The 7,598-nt window shown below is 47.2% G+C and overlaps 1 non-coding gene across 1 annotated transcript; it reads right to left on the minus strand.

Moving 5' to 3' along the window:
- Nucleotides 1-1,826: 1,826 nt before the first annotated feature.
- LOC129120130 (U5 spliceosomal RNA) lies at nt 1,827-1,941 on the minus strand. Its single transcript, XR_008534191.2, has one exon. It is a non-coding gene; the product is annotated as a U5 spliceosomal RNA (small nuclear RNA).
- Nucleotides 1,942-7,598: the final 5,657 nt, after the last annotated feature.

Consider the following 7,598-nt stretch of genomic DNA (forward strand, 5'->3'; position numbering starts at 1 on the left):
GATTTGTTGGCAGCCAAACACTTCAAGCCAGGACCTTGCAAGCCAGGCATCTCATTCAGGGTCTGTAGTGTGCCCTGGACGCTTCCCACCTGGGAGACTTCCCTTTATTATTCCAAATAAATTCAGTGCTATGCTCAGTGTCACAATTAATGCAGCAGGACCTGACTCTGGGCTGCTGTGAACACATGAAAACATTTCCCTGTGCTCTCAGACAGATGCCACACTTCACCCAGACATGGAGGGGTTTTCTGGGAGGGAAAATTGGGCACCCTGGGTTTCACTTGTGTAAACAGAAAATTTTGGGGAAATCAAGGTAGGAAATGAAGGCAGGCAAAAAATAAAGGCAGGAAACTCATTTCTTGAAGGAGAGGGGTGCAAATGGTCTAAAGTATTCCTTTTCTTTCCCTTCCTTTCACCATTAATTGTGGTGAAAACAGTCCCAAAGAGTGGGCATACTGAATTCAAGATAAAGGTGCCACTTTGGTAAACACACAACCTTAACTTGGCAAATCTTACCCATAATTTTGGATGTACATCACTTTAGGAGGAGCTATTTCTTTCCCTTGGCACCAGGGGCTGCTTCAGAGGTAAGAACAGAGCCAAGGAATGGTTTGGGTTGGAAGGGACCTTAAAGCCCACCCAGTGCCACCCCTGCCATGGCAGGGACACCTCCCACTGTCCCAGGCTGCTCCAAACCCTGTCCAGCCTGGCCTTGGGCACTGCCAGGGATCCAGGGGCAGCCCCCGCTTCTCTGCCCACCCTCACAATAAAGAATTTCTACCCAATATCCCACCTAAATCTCCCAGTTTTAGTTTAAAACCATTTCCCCTCGTACTATCAGTATCTGCTGGGGTAAAAAGTCACACACCTCCTTTTACATCAGCCCCTTAGGGCCCTGGCAGGGGCTCTGAGCTCTCCCTGGAGCCTCCTCCTCTCCAGGTGAGCACCCCCAGCTCCAGAGCAGAGGGGCTCCAGCATCTCTGAAGCCTCCTCTGGAATCACTGCAAGAAGTCCAGGGAGGAGTGTAAGAGCCTGAATGAGAGATGTGGGACTCCAGGAAGCTCTTCAAAATGCAGTTTATTGTATTTTATTCAATTTATATTATATTGATGTCACAGCAGTCCAGGGCTGTGGGTGACAGAGCTGTGCCCACAGCTGTCAGCTCCAGCTGCAGGCAGCCCTGCAGACCCTTTGGTTTTGGTTACAGGGCATTATAGACTTTTCTTTGCTGAGCATCTTCATGCAGTAGAACCAATCTATACCTGAACTGTTATCTACAGCCTGTCATAACTACTGTAATTACCATATTCATGGTACTGTTCTCCAATCACCCAAAGTTAGTGCATTACAGTTTAAGCTAGAAGTTGTTTTTCAGTTTTCTTGCAGTGGAAAATTCTGAGACCTTTTTTCTACTTGCACCATTTGCTGCCTTGTTTGCCTGTGCTCTCTTTGTGCTTGGTAAAAACATCTTCTTGTTTGGGGTGGGTTTATCCTTTGCTCTAAGCCATAAAACCCCCTTCTAACTAACACACCCTTTGCCTCCTTGGTTATCCAGTGAGACTGGCTCAGCAATTCTTTTCTTCTATATCAAAACTTGCTTTCTTTTTTACTCCTTCATCAGACTCTACATTTAAAAATCTTTCTGCTAAGCATCCATATCTGTGAGACCTTCTTGTCAAACTTTCATCCTTCCCAAAAACCCAGATAATTCATTCCCTCAGTTTGAACAGCCTGGGTGACCACCCCACCCATCATAACCCCCTCTCCAAAACACTTTGTACTGGAAAGTGTACTAGATCTACTCTATTTTTGAACCACAAAAGAGCAGCTCTGACAAAGCAGAGCCACCAAAAATTCCCAGTCACTCATGACTGTTCCTCTCCACGGAAATCTTTAGTAAAAGGCGAAAGATTTACTCGATCTGAAGAGAAACCAGAGGATGCCTTTGTGCCCCTCCCCAGACCCTGCACTGCATGGATGTTCCTCTATAGGACAGGGTGACCTGTGCCACCCCCAGTTTGACCCTGTGCTGTCCCCAGACGGGTCCCCTGGCAGTGTCACAGCCTGTGCTGTGTCCCCACCCAAGTGTTCCCATGGCAAAAATGGGAATTTTGAGCAGAGCTGTGCAACTGGCCCGCGGTGCACCCTGGGTATGCAAATTAGCTGAATACTAATGAGGCAGAGGTAATGAGCTCTAGGGGAACATGAGACGAACGCCTTTTGTGCCTGGGCTGGCTCAGCTCAGCTCCTGTTCCAACCAACACAGAATCCCAGGAGGGTTTGGGTGGGAAGGGACCTTAAATCCTACCCAGTGCCACCCCTGCCATGGCAGGGACACCTTCCACTGTCCCAGGCTGCTCCAAACCCTGTCCAGCCTGGCCTTGGACACCGCCAGGGATCCAGGGAAATCCTGAGAGCCCCTGCTGATGCAGAAAATGCGACTTTTTTGGGTCTCTGTGGTGACAATCTTTGTGACTGGGCTGCTGGCAGGGGCACATCAGCTCCATGCCTTGAGTTGGATGGTCCCAGGGCACAGACCCCTGCAAAGGTTTGTTTTAATTAAAAAAAAATCTCTTGGAGCATGGGCAGGAGCGGGAGAATCTGTGCTGGAAGGCAGCAACTCCAATGCAATGATTTGAGAAAAAAACCTCAGAGCAAAGCCTGAGATCCCTGAGCAGGGCTGACTCAGCCCCTGGATGCAGAACCGGGACGTGGTGAGCGAGATGAGGAGAATCATTTCTCATCTGGGCATGGCAGAAGGGGGGACACCCTTGCTCTGATGTCTGTGCCTGCAAGGGAGCATCCAGTGCTTGGAGAGACATCAGCAGAGAGCAGCAAAAGTGACTCAGAAGTCTGGAGGACAAACTCTGAGAGGGAAATGCCTCAAATTTACCCCGTTCGGTTCCTGGGGGTGACACTGGAGAGGCACCTCCTTATGGGGATGTTTGGCTGATTCTGCAGGGGAGTTTCAGAGGAAATGAGAGAAAACATTGCTCAAATCAGGCTGGAGGAGGTAAAGACTGAGGTGAATCAGGGAGAGGATTTAACGTGCTGGGAGAAGGTCCTGAGCAATCTGGTGGATTTTCTGTCACCTCAGAACAAACTCTGGAAATCAGGCTGTAGTTCAACACAAAGCACTGGATCTCAGACAAGAGCAGGTAGGGGAAAACAAGTGAGTTATTGTATAAAGATATGTAATATTTATGATATTTCACAAGATTTTGTTTATTAATTTAAAACATTACATTTATTATATAATAAATTTAATATATAATAAATTATATAATAAATTATATAATAAATGTTAATTTAAAACATTACATTTATTATATAATAAATTATATAATTATATAAATAAATGTTATATAATTATATAATAAATAATAAATAATATAGTTAATTCCGGGTGGGGAAAAACAAGTGGGTTATGATATAAAGATATGTAATACTTATGATGTTTTAAAATATTTTCTAAATTAATTTAAAAAATACATTTCTTATATACTAAATGTAAAGTCCATAGTTAATTCTAAGTATATAAAACTCCGAAATCAAGCCAAAATCCAGGCCAGCAGAAAGGTGGTGAAGCTCAGTCTGGAGCAAGATCCATACCCTCTGAGCACATTTAAGGCTCCATCACTCTGCAAAATTTAATTTTGCAGCCCTGCTCTGACCCAGCAGGGGCTGCCTGGCTGCAGCTGCACAAAGGGAAGAGGATGGAGCAGCAGCAGATGCAGAAGTGCAGGAGAGTCCTGAGACTGTGATGTGCTACTGCTGCTGTTGGGAAGAAGCAAAACAGTTGTTTTTTTGTTTTTCCAGGAACATTCACACTGATTCCATGAGTTTCTGATGCCCCAAACTGAGTGAAGGCTGTACAGGGGTCTGCTTTTCTCTGCTTCACCGTTTCCTCCATCACCTGTTCCTAGGGATGTTCCTGGCAGTCCAAAGAGCTGAGCTTTATTTTCACCTCCTCCTTTGCCAAATTTCAGCTTGGGGAGGTTCTAACCTATATATTTTTTTTTTCCCCTAAATCACCACGTGTTTCTCACAGATCCATATTCTTCTCCAACTCCCAGCAGCCTGTGAAGATCTTGTCCTGCCAGGCAGGCTCATCTAAAGGCCTCGAGATCAGCTGTCAGAAATGATGAAGATGTTCCCAATTCCCGGGCTGAGCAGCCAGGATGGGGTTTGCAATCAGTTTTAATCACAAGTAACTGAGTGGATTGGGAGCCACGAGCCCTGTCTGCAGGCAGCTGTGATGTAATGGAGATGACACTTCAGAACTGGGTCTGAGGGTTGTTTTTGGGCAAGGCAGCCTCAAAATTAGCCTCAGTGCAGGGGAAAAAGAGAAAAGTATAAAGAGAGTGAATGCTGCAGGCTCACACCACTAAGAGTTCCCTCCCTGCTGGGAAAGACAATAATCAAAATTAATTTGTGGAGGAAGGCAGGCACTCAAAGAGAAATCAAACAGGTGACCACAGCTGGTGTGAAATTTCACAGGATGGGAAAGGAAGAGGGCTGGAAGGAAACAGCTGCCAGCTGTCCCTGCCTTCCTGAGCCTGCAGGAGCAGAGAGCCCTTTCCTCAAGATGCTTGGATGCTGAATGCATGAGAAACAGCCCTTTGGAGGAAGGAGAAATCTCCTGGGAGCAAACCTGATGTCTTTAAATGCATGTTCAGGTTAGTCAAGCAGCACATGGCAAGTGATGGATATCACAGGCTCTTTTCCACAGAGCAGAGTCCCTGCTTGCTGCTGCTTCTCCCCTGCTCTGCTGCATCCACATCCTGGGTCCAGCCTGGACTGCTGTGCTCTGGATCTTAAAACAAAGAATTAATGGCTTTATGTTGAAATAAAGTAGGTTTAGATGAGATGCCAGGAAGAAATGCTCTCCTGTTAGGGAGGTGAGGCCCTGGCACAGGTGCCCAGAGGAGCTGTGGCTGCCCCTGGATCCCTGGAAGTGTCCAAGGCCAGGCTGGACAGGGTTTGGAGCTCCCTGGGATGGTGGAAGGTGTCCCTGCCCATGGCAGGGGGGAGAATGAGATGAGCTTTAAGGAAAGGACCAGGTTCATGATGTCAGAAGATCTCACAGAATAAATATGCTCCCATCCTCAGCTAAGGAAGGTGATGCTGGATTTGCCCCATTTGCACTCACACCATGGGGGTTTTTGCCTCTCTAGGTTTGTCCCATTTGCACACACACCATGGGGGTTTTTCCTCTTTAGATTTGTCCCAGTTGCACTCACACCATGGAGGTTTTTGCCTCTCTGGATTTGTCCCATTTGCACACACACCATGGGGGGTTTTTGCCTCTTTAGATTTGTCCCAGTTGCACTCACACCATGGGGGTTTTTGCCTCTCTGGATTTGTCTCATTTGCACACACACCATGGGGGTTTTTATCTCTTTGGATTTGTCCCATTTGCACACACACCATGGGGGTTTTTGCCTCTCTGTTTTTGTCCCATTTGCACACACACCATGGGGGTTTTTGCCTCTCTGTTTTTGTCCCATTTGCACACACACCATGGGTGGTTTTACCTCTTTAGATTTGTCCCATTTGCACACACACCATGGGGGTTTTTGCCTCTCTGGATTTGTCCCATTTGCACACACACCATGGGGAGTTTTTGCCTCTCTGGATTTGTCCCATTTGCACACACACCATGGGGGTTTTTGCCTCTCTGGATTTGTCCCATTTGCACACACACCATGGGGGTTTTTGCCTCTGTAGATTTGTCCCATTTGCACTCACACCATGGGGGGTTTTGCCTTTCTGGATTTGTCCCATTTGCACACACACCATGGGGGTTTTTGCCTCTTTAGGTTTGTCCCATTTGCACACACACAATGGGGGGTTTTGCCTCTCTGTTTTTGTCCCATTTGCACACACACCATGGGGGGTTTTGCCTCTCTGGATTTGTCCCATTTGCACACACACCAAGGGGGTTTTTGCCTCTCTGGATTTGTCCCATTTGCACACACACCATGGGGGTTTTTCCCTTTCCGGAATTGTCCCATTTGCACACACACCATGGGGGGTTTTGCCTCTCTGGATTTGTCCCATTTGCACACACACCATGGGGGTTTTTGCCTCTCTGGATTTGTCCCATTTGCACACACACCATGGGGGTTTTTCCTCTTTAGATTTGTCCCATTTGCACACACACCATGGGGGTTTTTGCCTCTCTGGATTTGTCCCATTTGCACACACACCATGGGGGTTTTTGCCTCTCTGGATTTGACCCATTTGCACACACACCATGGGGGTTTTTCCTCTTTAGATTTGTCCCATTTGCACAAACATCATGGGGTATATCACACTGCAAAAATGGGGGTTTTTACCTCTCTGTATTTGTCCCATTTGCACTCACACCATGGGGGGTTTTGCCTCTCTGGATTTGTCCCATTTGCACACACACCATGGGGGTTTTTGCCTCTCTGGATTTGTCCCATTTACACACACACCATGGGGGTTTTTATCTCTCTGGATTTGTCCCATTTGCACACACACCATGGGGGTTTTTGCCTCTCTGGATTTGTCCCATTTGCACACACACCATGGGGGTTTTTGCCTCTCTGGATTTGTCCCATTTACACACACACCATGGGGGTTTTTATCTCTCTGGATTTGTCCCATTTGCACACACACCATGGGGGTTTTTGCCTCTCTGGATTTGTCCCATTTGCACACACACCATGGGGGTTTTGCCTCTTTATATTTGTCCCATTTGCACACACACCATGAGGATTTTGCCTCTCTCTCTCCTGCCCTTGCTGGGTCACTCCAGGCTGCTGGACCATCCATCCACAGCTCTCCCCTTGTCACAATGGATCATGGCGTGGCCCTTTCCTGCAGCCTGTGTCCTGCTGCACTGCTGGTGTGCTCCCTCCTGCCCTGTCACATCAAATCACTGCCTCCCCCTGCCTCCAGCCATCTCTAATATTCAATGACTCAGAAAGGAGCTGACCTTTATCAATAAGATGATGTCACCTGCTGAAAGAAAGTCCTGATAAAGGTAAGAGCGGGCAACCTGATCTCCTTCCTGATCTCTGTGTCCAGAACTGCAAACCACAATAAAAGGATCTGTTCCTGATGAAAATTCAGCTCCCTGTGCTGACCTCAGCCTGCTGTGTGCTTGGAGACAGGGATCTGCCCAGGGAAGGGCAACCTGCTGCATATTCACTTCCCAGATAAACTCTTCTCTAAAGCCAGACTGGGGGAAGGTCAGTCTGAGTGGAGAGGGGAAAGGTGGCCAGCACATTTCACTTAAATCATCTTTTGTTAAAAATGTACCTGGTGCATTTTTTTTTGCCCTAAAATCCCTCAATTCTGTGCTCTTGTTGTCAGAGGGAAGAAAATCTGAGTGAACTGCTAATGTGGATTAGCTGAACTGCAGGAAAGCACAAGTATTTTTATTCAATTACAGCATCCTTAGCCTGACTCATCCCAACCCCTTTGGGCAGAGATTTTTTTTTCCCCACAGATGATAACTCTGTGTGACTGCTCCACCTGTCCACTGGGCTATCATTTCCAAATTCCCATGTCCAGCCCAGCTTGGGTGCTGCTCGTGCTGCTCTCCAACAAGGCGCTGTCAGAAG

Source organism: Agelaius phoeniceus, chromosome 5, assembly GCF_051311805.1.
Source record: "Agelaius phoeniceus isolate bAgePho1 chromosome 5, bAgePho1.hap1, whole genome shotgun sequence".
Classification (NCBI taxonomy): Eukaryota; Metazoa; Chordata; class Aves; order Passeriformes; family Icteridae; genus Agelaius; species Agelaius phoeniceus.